The sequence below is a fragment of the Eucalyptus grandis genome, chromosome 1, assembly GCF_016545825.1.
Source record: "Eucalyptus grandis isolate ANBG69807.140 chromosome 1, ASM1654582v1, whole genome shotgun sequence".
In the NCBI taxonomy this organism is placed as follows: domain Eukaryota; kingdom Viridiplantae; phylum Streptophyta; class Magnoliopsida; order Myrtales; family Myrtaceae; genus Eucalyptus; species Eucalyptus grandis.
Window position 1 is genome coordinate 19,779,679 of NC_052612.1, and position 11,736 is coordinate 19,791,414.

The following is an 11,736-nucleotide window of genomic DNA, read 5'->3' on the forward strand; positions in this document are numbered from 1 at the left end:
GAATGGAGGTGATTTAGAGCTGAGGCGAGGGCTGGTGAGCTGGAGGTAAGCTTTCCGGTGATGAACTGAGTGGCGACCTTGAGCTGGAGGAAGAAGTTGCGGCGACCACCAACCATATTGCAGGAGGAGAATCGAGAGCGGAGAAAGGAATTCTCGCCCTCTGTCGTTGTGAGCGAAAAGTGACGGCACGAGTGGGAGGAGTGATGACTGAGCGACTGGTTACGAACGGCCGTGCTGAGGAAAGAGCTGCCGGTGGTCGCGAGTCGATGAGAACCACGAGCAGGACAGAACGAGAGCCCTCTAGAGCGAATTCTCCTCTCTTCCCTACACGTGTGCGCGCGTTTTCCCTTTGGGAAAATAAAACTGAGCATCAACGAACTCGGATTTCATCCACACAAAAACAGTCCGGGATACGTCTAATCGTTAACATGGACTTGGAAATAGTTGATTCGATCCTAATCTGAAACATACTATCTCGGCTCTTCTCCTTCACCGGAAAAAAAGCACAAAAGGGTCATAGCGTTGCATTGTTAATGGACTTAAACGAAGCAGCGACTAGCAACTGGATCGATGATGGAAGCTCCGATCGTTGTTAAGGATCGAAGTCAGAGCCAACGAACAGATCTTGAGCCAGACCTTAAGCCATGAACCCGAGCAGAAGGGAGCGAGTTCCATGTTACGTCGGAGGTCGAAACCGGTGAAGGAGGATGGGTAAGAGTCGAGCTCTTCGAGTACTCTGGTCAAGAAAACAGGTGTGAACAGAAGCTTTGGTGCGATCGCGGGAGAAGCAGGGCGATAAGCGGTGAAGAGCGCGAAGGCCGTGTGTCGTGAGGAAGCAGATCGACGGAGCGGGGCCGAGAAAGAGAAATGAAAGGGAGGAGAGGCCGGGCTGGACATGCGCTGGAGAAGGGACAGGCCGAGCGGGTGCCGAGTCATGAGCTGGGCCCAAGCGGGCAGGGTCGAATCGGCCCGATCCAATTTTTCTTTTCTTTTCTTTTTCCTTATTTTAAGTAGAGATGGTTTGCCGGATCAGCAAAATTGGGTTTCAACAGCTACTCACTACTTTCTCTTCATCAAGTGACCACTCAATTTACACATCTATAATAACTATCCGCCCCATATCAACTTAACTAAGTAATCACTCAGTTCCAGAAAAACTTATTCTTTTCTCTATAAAAGTGAAAATAAGTAGCCTATATTAAATAATCACTTAATTCCAAAAGACACCAGCTATCACGCACACAAGTGTTGTGTGTTTCGACACTGACCTATATATTAAATCAAAAGCGGATCATGTCTTGCTTTTTTATGGTTTCGATATTATCCATTTAAAAAGGAAAATAAATAAGTTCGCACAGGAAGCAGGGATAAATAACCGGAGGTTATACCTTTAGACTTAGATTCTGTCAACTAATAAAAACTGGAGAACTCAATGGTACCCATGAACAGTTACTTGCAGCTAATTTCCCACTTCTTTACCCTTTTTACTCACAAAGGATGCCCTAGCCATTGCTTCATGCAACAAAGAAGAGAACACACACTCTCGGTTTTCTTCCCATATTTAGATCAAATTGGCTTGTAAGATTGATATTCATTATTTGTTTTCTACTTAATTTGAGTCTTGCGATTTTTGCACTTTTCATTTCTTTTTCAAATTCGAAACACTCGAAACCCTCATAACATGTGCATACAATTTTAAAATTTGTATACTATTCCCAAAGTTTTGGTGGGTATGCAAAAAAGTACATTTTACTTTTTGGCAAATCTAAACAAACGAGCTTGATCTTCTTTATTTACTTTTGGTCAACAAAGAAAAACGAATGGTGCATGCCCGTAGTGCGTGCTTTAAAAATGACTTAGCTCAAGAGAAGCTAGATGAGTTGCGTCACGAGGGACTAGCATAGGAGGAGATGAGAAACTGGGAAGCATTAGGTGATGTGGTTATCGCAAGATATATGAGATGTAAAAGAAGAAGACTGGATGTGAGATGATTGTTGAACAAATGGGAGAGAACGTGACAAGAGGAGGAGATGAAATATTGTTATTGGACATTTGGGAAACATTTTCAGGGTTAGGCAGGGGAATCAACATATTAATGGCGTGTTTGGTAAGATTCTCGCTTCCCTGGAAATAATTTTTGATCAGAAATTATTATTTTTTATTTTGTTCTCGAACAATTTCTAAGCATTTTAAACCATTTGGTAATCGTCTAAAATTTCTGATTCTGAGTAGAATTGCATTTATTATCGTGCTCAAAATTTCTACTCCAAATCATTTTCCTTTAGTTTTTAATTTTTTTTTTTTCCTTTCTCTCTCATATTCTTCTTCTTCAAGTGGCTGGTCGTCGGTTCGGCGACGAGGGCTGGTGACTTCATCGGAGTGTCGCCGGCCCTCGGTGAGGCCACCCTCGTTGGCCGAGCCTCGGCTGTGGCCGGGCGAGCCTCGCTAGATCTGGCGAGGCCGAGCCTCACCGAGGCAGGTGAGGCCTGCTTGGCCATCGGTGAGGCTTAGCCTGGCCAGATTGCGTGGCTCGCCCAGCCTTGCCGGTGGCTGGGCTTGCTTTCGGCGAGCTCGCCAGACCGGTTGTCGGCGACCAATGGCGGTGGGCGGTGGATGGCGGACGACAACCACGGTAGTGGCGGTAGATGAAGAAGAAGAAAAGGGAAGAAGAAGAAGATAAAAGGGAAGAAGAAGAAGAAAATGCTTGATTCTTAGATTTGTTCTTGAGAACAAGAATTTAATTTTTTTTTTTTTTTAATTCTTGCTTCTGTTCTAGATCTACTTCCGGGAACAAAAAAATAGAAATTTGTTCTCGGGAACAAAAGTTCTATCAAACACAATTCTGTTATATAACTACTCCGGGAACAAAAAAATTAGAATTTGGTACTGTTGGGATGGTTACCAAACAGGCCCTAAAAGTTGTCAAAATGGGAGATGATGCCATTAAAGAGGAAAATAGTGTTAGATCTGTTATTTGTCAAAAAAACTTTCTTTTCCGACATTTTCTGAAAAGACCCATTAATTGTTGAAAGATGGGAAATCTAGCAATCTTTTATGAGAACTATACATATATTCCTCAACAACCTTTGTAATGCAAATGTAGAAGACAATTAATGCAAAATTCCAACAACAAGGCCAAAAAGAAATTGTTAAAAGATATTGACCATAATCTAAAACAACTGTGTCCCCTCAAACAAGAACCGCAGCGATCCAATGTGCACAACTGAACAGTCAATGTAAGAGCCATTCTAAGAGTTTGTTGATTGTTGGTGATTACATGCATACGAGATTTAGATGCAAGGAATGAAGATAACAAGTTGTCAATGATCACTATCTTGAAAGTCTGTGTTCATTTCATAATCTAAGATAACTATGTCCCCTCAAACAAGAACTGCAGCAATCCGTTGCGCAATAGCCACAACTGTACAGTCAATGTAAGAGCTATTCTAAGAGTTCGCTTATTATTTGGTAACTACATGCATACGGGATTTAGATGCAAGCAATGAAGATAACAAGTTTTCAATGATCACTATCTTAAAATTCTGTATTTATTTTATAATCTTTGTTGATCGACTTGTTCCTAGGCGAATCGCAGTCAATTGGCGTTCAAGCAAGTCTCCTGCTGAGTTAACAAAATAATTTTTAACGTATGTAAGTCATGCAATTACTCCTGAAGTTGGCTGTAGGAGAGAGAAAAAGCAAAACATGTTATTTTCCATATGTCCTCAGGGATATGTTCTTCCTTTCTTTCCAATTTGCCAACAATGGATAGAGATTGCTTCAATAGAGCGAGAAGCACGCAAAAGTTTACAAAGTAAGCGGAGGCTTTAGCACTTCGTGTAGCCCTGCTGAAAGTGGCGAAGGAAACAGGAACAAAGTGCTGCACGCTTCTTCTGAACTCCAAAGTCGAAGTGGAAGTACAATTTGACAGCCAAATTGTGGTGGAGAGTGTGATGGCCTTAGCACCAAGCCCATGGACGGTGGAACCAATATTAGAGGACTGCAAAGTGCTTCTGGCCCAACTTGAGGGAGTTATGGTATCCCATGTGCATAGAGAAGCTAACAAGCCGGCCGACTGGATAGCGACAGCTCACCAGGACAACTGCCTTCCTCGCAATTGGATTTTATATCCCCCACACCCACTATGGTTCTTATTAAGTAATGAATTCGAACTTAGTTGCGGCTCCGCAACATATTAGCAATGGCAACTACCTTTTGCGCCCCCCTCCCCACCCAAAAAGAAAGGACCTGAGAGCATAAGACAATACCAGTAGCATGAGTTTGATATGTCATTATGCATTTGATTTATCAACGATCTCATAGACTTTATAGATTGGCAATCTGAATTGCAAAAGGGGGATCTCCTATCAAAACTTTCCCACTTAATAAATTTGTATGTTTAAGTTCCAACATTAAAATTTAGGCATATGTCTAGCCAAGAATTTCAAAATCTTGTAGATGAGGAAAATTATATCTCACTTTGTTTACTTGGATGAGACTACGCTTAACTGATAAAAAGGCCAAAATAACAAGCATTTAATCGGTCTCATCTCAGTTCAATAGATTTACTCATCATCTTACAATGCAAAGAATGAATAGTCGAGATTCTCAACTTTGACAAGATCTACGAGCATTCCTCCTCCACTTCTTTCTCATATCAGCTCCTTTCCTCTCAAGCAATCCCACGAGCCATTCAAATTTTCTTGATCCGAGAACAATGTATGCTAGAGAGACTCCACCTACAGTTCCACAACCATAACCCATCAATATGGCTCTCCACTCAAACCAGCCTCCATGCTTCGTATCGTTTGCTTGAAGAATGATTACTGGTGGAATTTCTCATGAATTGTTTGTGCATGTCTCTAGCAATGGAAATCCGCATAGTCCAGGATTCTCGGCAAACGATTAGCTCTTGAATTTGTCAAATTGCCTTCCTTGAGGAATAGGTTTGATCAGTCGATTCTCTAAGAAGTTCAAGAATGCAAGAGACGTCAAATCCGCCAATTCTTGAGGAATCCTTCCGGTGAACTTGTTTGAAGAGAGGTCTAGCCATTCGAGTTCAGTCAAATTGCTAATAGACAGAGGGATATAGCTCGTGAGATTGTTGTGGGAAAAGTTTAGCCCTTTGAGCGACTTTAGGTTTCCAATATCCTTGGGAAGCTCCCCACCAAAATGGTTGCTCAATAAGTCAATACTCATGAAAACAGTTAAAATTTTCACCAATCGTATCTCCAGTCCTTTCATGGTCACTATGACTGAATCTTGATAAAAGCGATCTCCCATGTACTACAGCTTGCCCCATCTTTTATCTTGATTCATCATGGCAGTGAGCTTCATAATATATCTAATCGATAAAGGGCCGCTCAAATTGTTGTTGGATAGGTCCAAAATGCGTAGTTCAGAAATTGAGAGAGCTTCTTTAGGACTACTCACAAAGCCATGGAACATGTTGGACCTCAAAACAAGAACTTGTAGCTTGGGAAGGGTTCCCAACCAATCGGGGAATGTATCCTCGATTCTATTGTTGCTAAGATCCAAAACTTCCAAATTTTCACAATGTAGTAAGGATTGTGGCAATGTCCCTTCAAATTGATTCCGACTGAAGTCGATAGTCCTTAATTTGTTGTCCTCTGCAAATTTTCTAGGGATCACACCTTGAATCATGTTCATTCGAAGGTTGAGAATCGAGAGATATTTGCCAAATCTCAACAAGCACTCTGGTAAGGTGCCCATCAAACTATTATTGGACAAGTCAAGGACATCGAGCCTAGTAGCATTGCATATCAAAGGGGAAACCTTTCCACCAATCTTATTGTTTGCAATGGAATAGATTACAGTGGTGGGCGATGGAATTGAAAGAGGACCTTCAAATCTGTTGTTTGATAGATCAACAATGAACAGACTCAACTGATGGAGAAAATATTCTTCGGGCCATTGACCCTCTAAATTATTGTTAGATATGGAAAAATATTAAGGCTGAAGCGAAGAAATGGAGCAGTCGGAGGATCGATTTGGCCATGGAATTCATTGATCTGAAGATCGATGCTCTTTAATGAGGGTGCTACTAGCAACCACTTCGGAAAAGTGTCATTGATTCTGTTGTGACTGACGTTTAGAGTGTGCAACAATGCACAACTATCTAAAGACTGTGGTAATGTCCCTTCAAAATTATTGGCACTCAAGTCTAGGTATGAGAGGTTGGTTAAATTTCCCAAACATTGTGGAATAGAGCCAAAGAGATTGTTATGATCCAAGTAAAGACCGACAAGGGAGCTTAATTTGCAAACGGAAGATGGAATCTCTCCACTAAAGCCGTTGTCGGTGGCCGAAAAGAGGACTATAGGGAGTGGTGAAATTGGAAGTGGGCCTTGGAATAAGTTGTCACTAAGGTCAACACTGATCAACTTTTTCCAGGGAAATTGCTGTATGACTCCCTCAATAAGGTTACTAGAAATATCAAGACTCTCTAGCGTACCTTTCCCTATATTCCAAAACCATCTTGGTATCTGACCACCAATCTTGTTTTTGGAGAGATCTAATTCTCTTAGCTTTTCTGAAGAGTTTAGAAAAAGAGGAAACTTGGTCAAGTTACAGGAAGGCAGGGCCAAAATCTCAAGCTTCGGAAATGTGCAATTCATACTATTTTCAGCTAGATTCAACTCTACTGTAAGATGAAGGACTTATAGATTTTTCAGTGTAGAAAGGACTCCCAAGTCTAACACACCAGTGAAGTTGTTAAAAGAAAGGTATAAATATATGAGTCATTCAAGCTTGACAACAAATGATGGGATATGACCAATTAATTCATTGTGTGAAAGGTCCAACCTTGTTAATTTTGTTAAGTTCACAAGGGATGAGGGAATTGATCCTATTAATTGGCAGTAATCGAGATCCAGAGTTTTTAAATTCTTTAATTCACCAATTGAATCGGGTATTTTGCCCAAGATTCTTGTAGACGAGAGGGTTAAGGATTGAAGAGACTTGCTCCAATTAGACTTTGGAAAAGAAACCGTGAAATCATTGGAATTTAAACTAAGATCAAGGAGGTTTGGCAAGCTAAAAATGTTGGGCAGAAGTTCTCGTAAACTGCAATCAAACGCATTGAAAAACATCAAGGAGGATGATAAATTCAAGAAGAAACTAGGCAAAACAACAGACATATCTACGAGATCAAGGTTAAGTTTCCTCAACTCTGAAATATTATGAACAAGCATTTTGAAACCAATATCTTCGATCTTAAGACCTGGTGCAAAATGGAAGTTATCGTTGAAAGAGAGATAAAGTAGAATGAGTTTTGAAAGGTAAGAAATTTCAATAGAAACTAGACTTGAAAAATTGGAACTAGAGAGATTGAGGTGCCTCAATTCAGCAAACACACTTAGTTCAGGCAAAATGGGTGAGGTACAGAAATTGTTAAAAGCAAGGTTGAGGCTTTGAAGATGGCGAAGTGCAAAGAGTGAACTGTTAGAACGGAGGGTCCCCTGTAGATAGCTATATAAAAGATCGAGGCCGATAATGTTACCCGTTACATTGTCATAGGTGACATCGTCCCATGAGCAACAATCCAAGCCGTTCTTCCATGTAGTCATCTTTGGATCACAATCTGAGTCCGTATCAGTTTCGATTGTGAGTGAATCATTGAACTGAAGTAAGGCATCACTTTGGACCGGACGACATAATTGTGTTGTGGAAAAAGGAAGGTTTAATAACAATTGCCCAGAAAGACAAAAGAGAAAATAGAGGAATTGGTAAAATTCCATTTTTATGGTTGAGCACAATCCCTCTAAAATAGCAGTGCACTTAAATATAATCGTTAAGAAGTCAAAGTCTTCTTGGAACGTGGTTACTGGGGTCAAGGTCTTTGATGGGGTGGGTGTGGAAAATTCTTAGTGCCATAGAATTTCTCCCTTGGCTAAACGCATAAAGTATGGTGGAGGAGTTTTCAAGCCATCTATTCTAGATGGGCAATGACAAAGTAGTGCTAGAAAGTCGAACTTTATTAATTGTTTTTACTTGCAACATCATGTCTAGCATGGAGTAGGATTTTTCTACATGAAAATGATGTGGAAGCCTTCTTCACTTTTCTTGAAAGACATGTTAGTCAAGTCTATGGCGGCAATTATCATTTCATAGAAAAACGTGGCTCCGATCATTACTATCTAGTATACAAATTTGAATATTCTATAACGAAGAAAATGACCATTTATGAACATTTTCCAGTAAAATAACATTGAATCTCTAATACCCTTGTTTACTATTGTAGACAAGTGAGATGATAGGTACAAGTCCAAGATCTATTGTTCACTTGCAAGTAAAAGATGCAATCTATGAATGGCATTTCAAGCTTATCACTTTTCCATTCCTTGCTCTACATGGCCCATGGTTTAATTGAACATCTTCTCAGCAATTTCACCGTCCACGAAATCTAATGCCTTCCGCTTTGGTTTCTTCATCCATTTGGCTTCCCTTTTCTCCATCCTTGTTGCAATTCTCACAAGCCATTCAAATCTTCCTATTTCGCATGAAATGGATGCTATGGAGATTCCGATCACAATTCAGTTAAGATAAATTGACGAAATATATTTTAAGTTTGATAAAATGCTTCTCAAATATGTTACGGTTACAATAACTAACAACACAAGTGATGATATTGAGGTTCCATGCAAGGGCGTCCTCGATTACTCCCAATTTTGCATCTTTGTTCGTACATGAGATGCTGTAAAAGAAAAATTCCTCGTAAACTTCATTCGGAGTATGGCGAAGGATGACGGACCCGAGTGTTGCAGAGGTCGAAAGAGATCGAAAAATCTATATCGGTTTTAGGACCCATCCAAGGACGAAGTTGCTCGTAAGGTTCGGTCCATTGGAATGAAGTTGCACAAATCTAGGCGCTTTGCTTATCAGGGGGTCGATATTATTCCAAATTTCAATTCCCGAAAATTTTTTGGCGGAAACATACACATTTGCATCTTCGTGGCTCCAATTTTTCAGCGCCTTCCATGTGGAACCCTACATCGTGCTGCTTGAGAAAGACACAAACCCGATGTCTTTCACTGCAGATTTTGAGACTGAACCTGTATTCTAGTAGCGAAATAGAAAGGATTGAAGCAATTGTCTGGGCAATTCTTCCGGGATGAATAGCTAGCTCCTCTGGAGCTTTTCAGGTATTTACAAAGGAGTTCGGTTTTATTGCCTCTTCCTTTGGAATTATACCATGCACCACCACATTAGTCGGTGAATCTCTTGGGAAGCACGTAAGTTCAGGGACGTCCAATGCACTGCAGATTCCTGAACGTGATTATGATTGCTATATTGCTATAACAACTTTTTTCTGGTTAATAAAGTCAACTCAATTTGTCTTAAACTTCGTCTCTTTGGCTGAAATTAAGGCTAGCATAGGATTTTCATATATATTCTTAAGTAACAAAGCTTAAACCCCGAGTCCTTCCGACTTCATAGCCAAGTGTCAAGTCACCATCTCTATGTGACGGACGGATAGAGCTACTTCATGATTGAGTCACAGTTCATCAACATGATCATCCGTTAACTAATGCTTATAGCTTCCTGTGCCTTCTCCCCCATAGCCTTACAATGTTAATATGGTAAATAGTATAAATTGAACATCTTTTGGAGCTACAAAGAGTGCAAGATCTTTGGAAGTCGAGCGTCTCAAGCAGCTGTTTTCCTTCAATATCAGTAGGGCTCCGGTAGAAACCGAAAGCGCCGAACGTGAGCAATCAATGGTCTATATTGGACTCTGAAACAACTTGTATGGATGCAACGACTTCAGTATTTAAGAGTTGAGCGGCAGGCTCATCATTTTCAATCATTCTCACCCTGATAATCTATCCAAACACGCCAAAGCACATGCTCAGATGCATAAATGCCCAAACATTCAATATGCTTATATCCTCACAAAGAAGAAATCAATATAAGCAGCTTCCAACATAAAAAGTTCATCCTTACCAAAAAAAAAAAACATAAAAAGTTCATGCACTTTCTTTCAATCTTTCTCAAGTGAAGATTACTTCGAACAAAGATCATAAGTCTTAAAACAAATACAGCCAATAAGTTCAGGAGTTCCCGAAGCAACTTCAGACTAGCTTCTCTCACGGAATCGATGACTGCCTTAACTTTGCCGTGATACTTTTATTCTCTTTTCAAGTGGACTTCAACAGCAGGGATGCCCTTGAGCAGCAGCCTCTCTGCTGGTATCTTTCGTATCTTCACAGCTGCAGCCACATCTCGAGTCGAGTCCATGCTCGGTCTCAAAGCTTCTCCTGTGAGCTCGCTGAAGACGCGACGGTAGCAGTAGGGGAATGGATCACTTGGGCACTTACGAACTTGTTAGTGAAGTGCACTTTCAGAACGTAAGTCTTGAGAAAGTTTATTATTCTCGGTGGCTTAGCTGGCGGCTGGATAACCATCTCTGAGTTGTGTAATCAATATGACGAACTTTGAATTGCTAGCATCAAAGCACCAACATCAGATAAAAGGGACATAATCCGAAAAATAGACTGTTCATCTTTTACATTCCCTCTTTATGTTAAGCTTGCAGTATAGGAGACTGTAGACGGGTCCTTAAAAATAGAACCATAGGAGAAACAAGATCCTTATAAATAAGTCACTTAGGGTGCTTTTGTTGCATGAAAAGCCCAAGATTGAAATAACATTCTCCAAAAAATGATCGCTTCTATTACTTACTCAATATCACTGTTTCATCTCAACTCTCCCATCTACCCAAAAGAATCAGTGAGCTCAGCACCCTCACTCGAACCTTGAAATTGCGTACGATTTGAAAATGAGATGATATCGCTCCAAGCTGAACCTCGCGTGGAGGGCGGAGGGAGGACAGCAGAGAGAGAGATTCCGCTCAGCTTCATTTTCTGAAGACTTGGACCAAACTTCATCCGAACGAGAGAAAACCAGAAACCAAAGAGACAGTTTTGTGACTAAAAGCTCGAAAAGGTCGTGTCGATCAGAATGGAGGTGATTTAGTGTCGAGGCGAGTGCCGGTGAGCTGGAGATAAGCTGCCGGTAATGAACTGAGTGGCGACCTCAAACCAGAGGAAGAAGTTGCGGCGGCCGACAACCATATTGAAGGAGGAGAATTGAGAGCCGAGAAAGGAATTCTCGCCCTCCGTTGCTGTAAGCGAGAAGTGATGGCTCGAGCGGGAGGAGCGATGACCGAGCCACCGATTACGAACGGCCGTGCTGAGGGAAGAGCTGCCGGTGGCCGCAAGTCCATGAGAGCCACGAGCAGGAGAGAACGAGAGCCCTCTAGAGTGAATTCTCCTCTCTTCCCTAAACGCGTGTGTGCGTTTTCCCTTCGGGAAAATAAAATTGAGCATCAACGAACTTAGATCACATCCACCCAAAAACAGTCTGGGATACGTCTAATCGTTGACATGGACTCGGAAAAAGTTGATTCGATCCTAATCCGAAACATGCTATTTCGACTATTCTCCTTCACCAGAAAAAAAGTGTAACGGGGTAAGAGTGTTGCATTGTTAATGGACCGAAACGAAGCTGCGACTAGCAACTGGATCGACGACGGAAGCTCCGATCGTCGTTAAGGATCAGAGTCAGGGGCCAACGAACAGATCTCGAGCGAGACCTAGTCGCTTCAGGACCAAGCAGAAGGGAGCGAGTTCTATGTTACGTCGAAGGTCAGAACCAGTGAAGGTGGATGAATAGGAGACGAGCTCTTCAGAGTACTCTGGCCAAGAAAACAGG

The 11,736-nt window shown here is 41.4% G+C and overlaps 1 pseudogene; it reads right to left on the reverse strand.

Moving 5' to 3' along the window:
* Window positions 1–9,737: 9,737 nt before the first annotated feature.
* Window positions 9,738–11,051, reverse strand: LOC120296009 (annotated as a pseudogene).
* Between the last annotated feature and the right edge of the window lie 685 nt (window positions 11,052–11,736).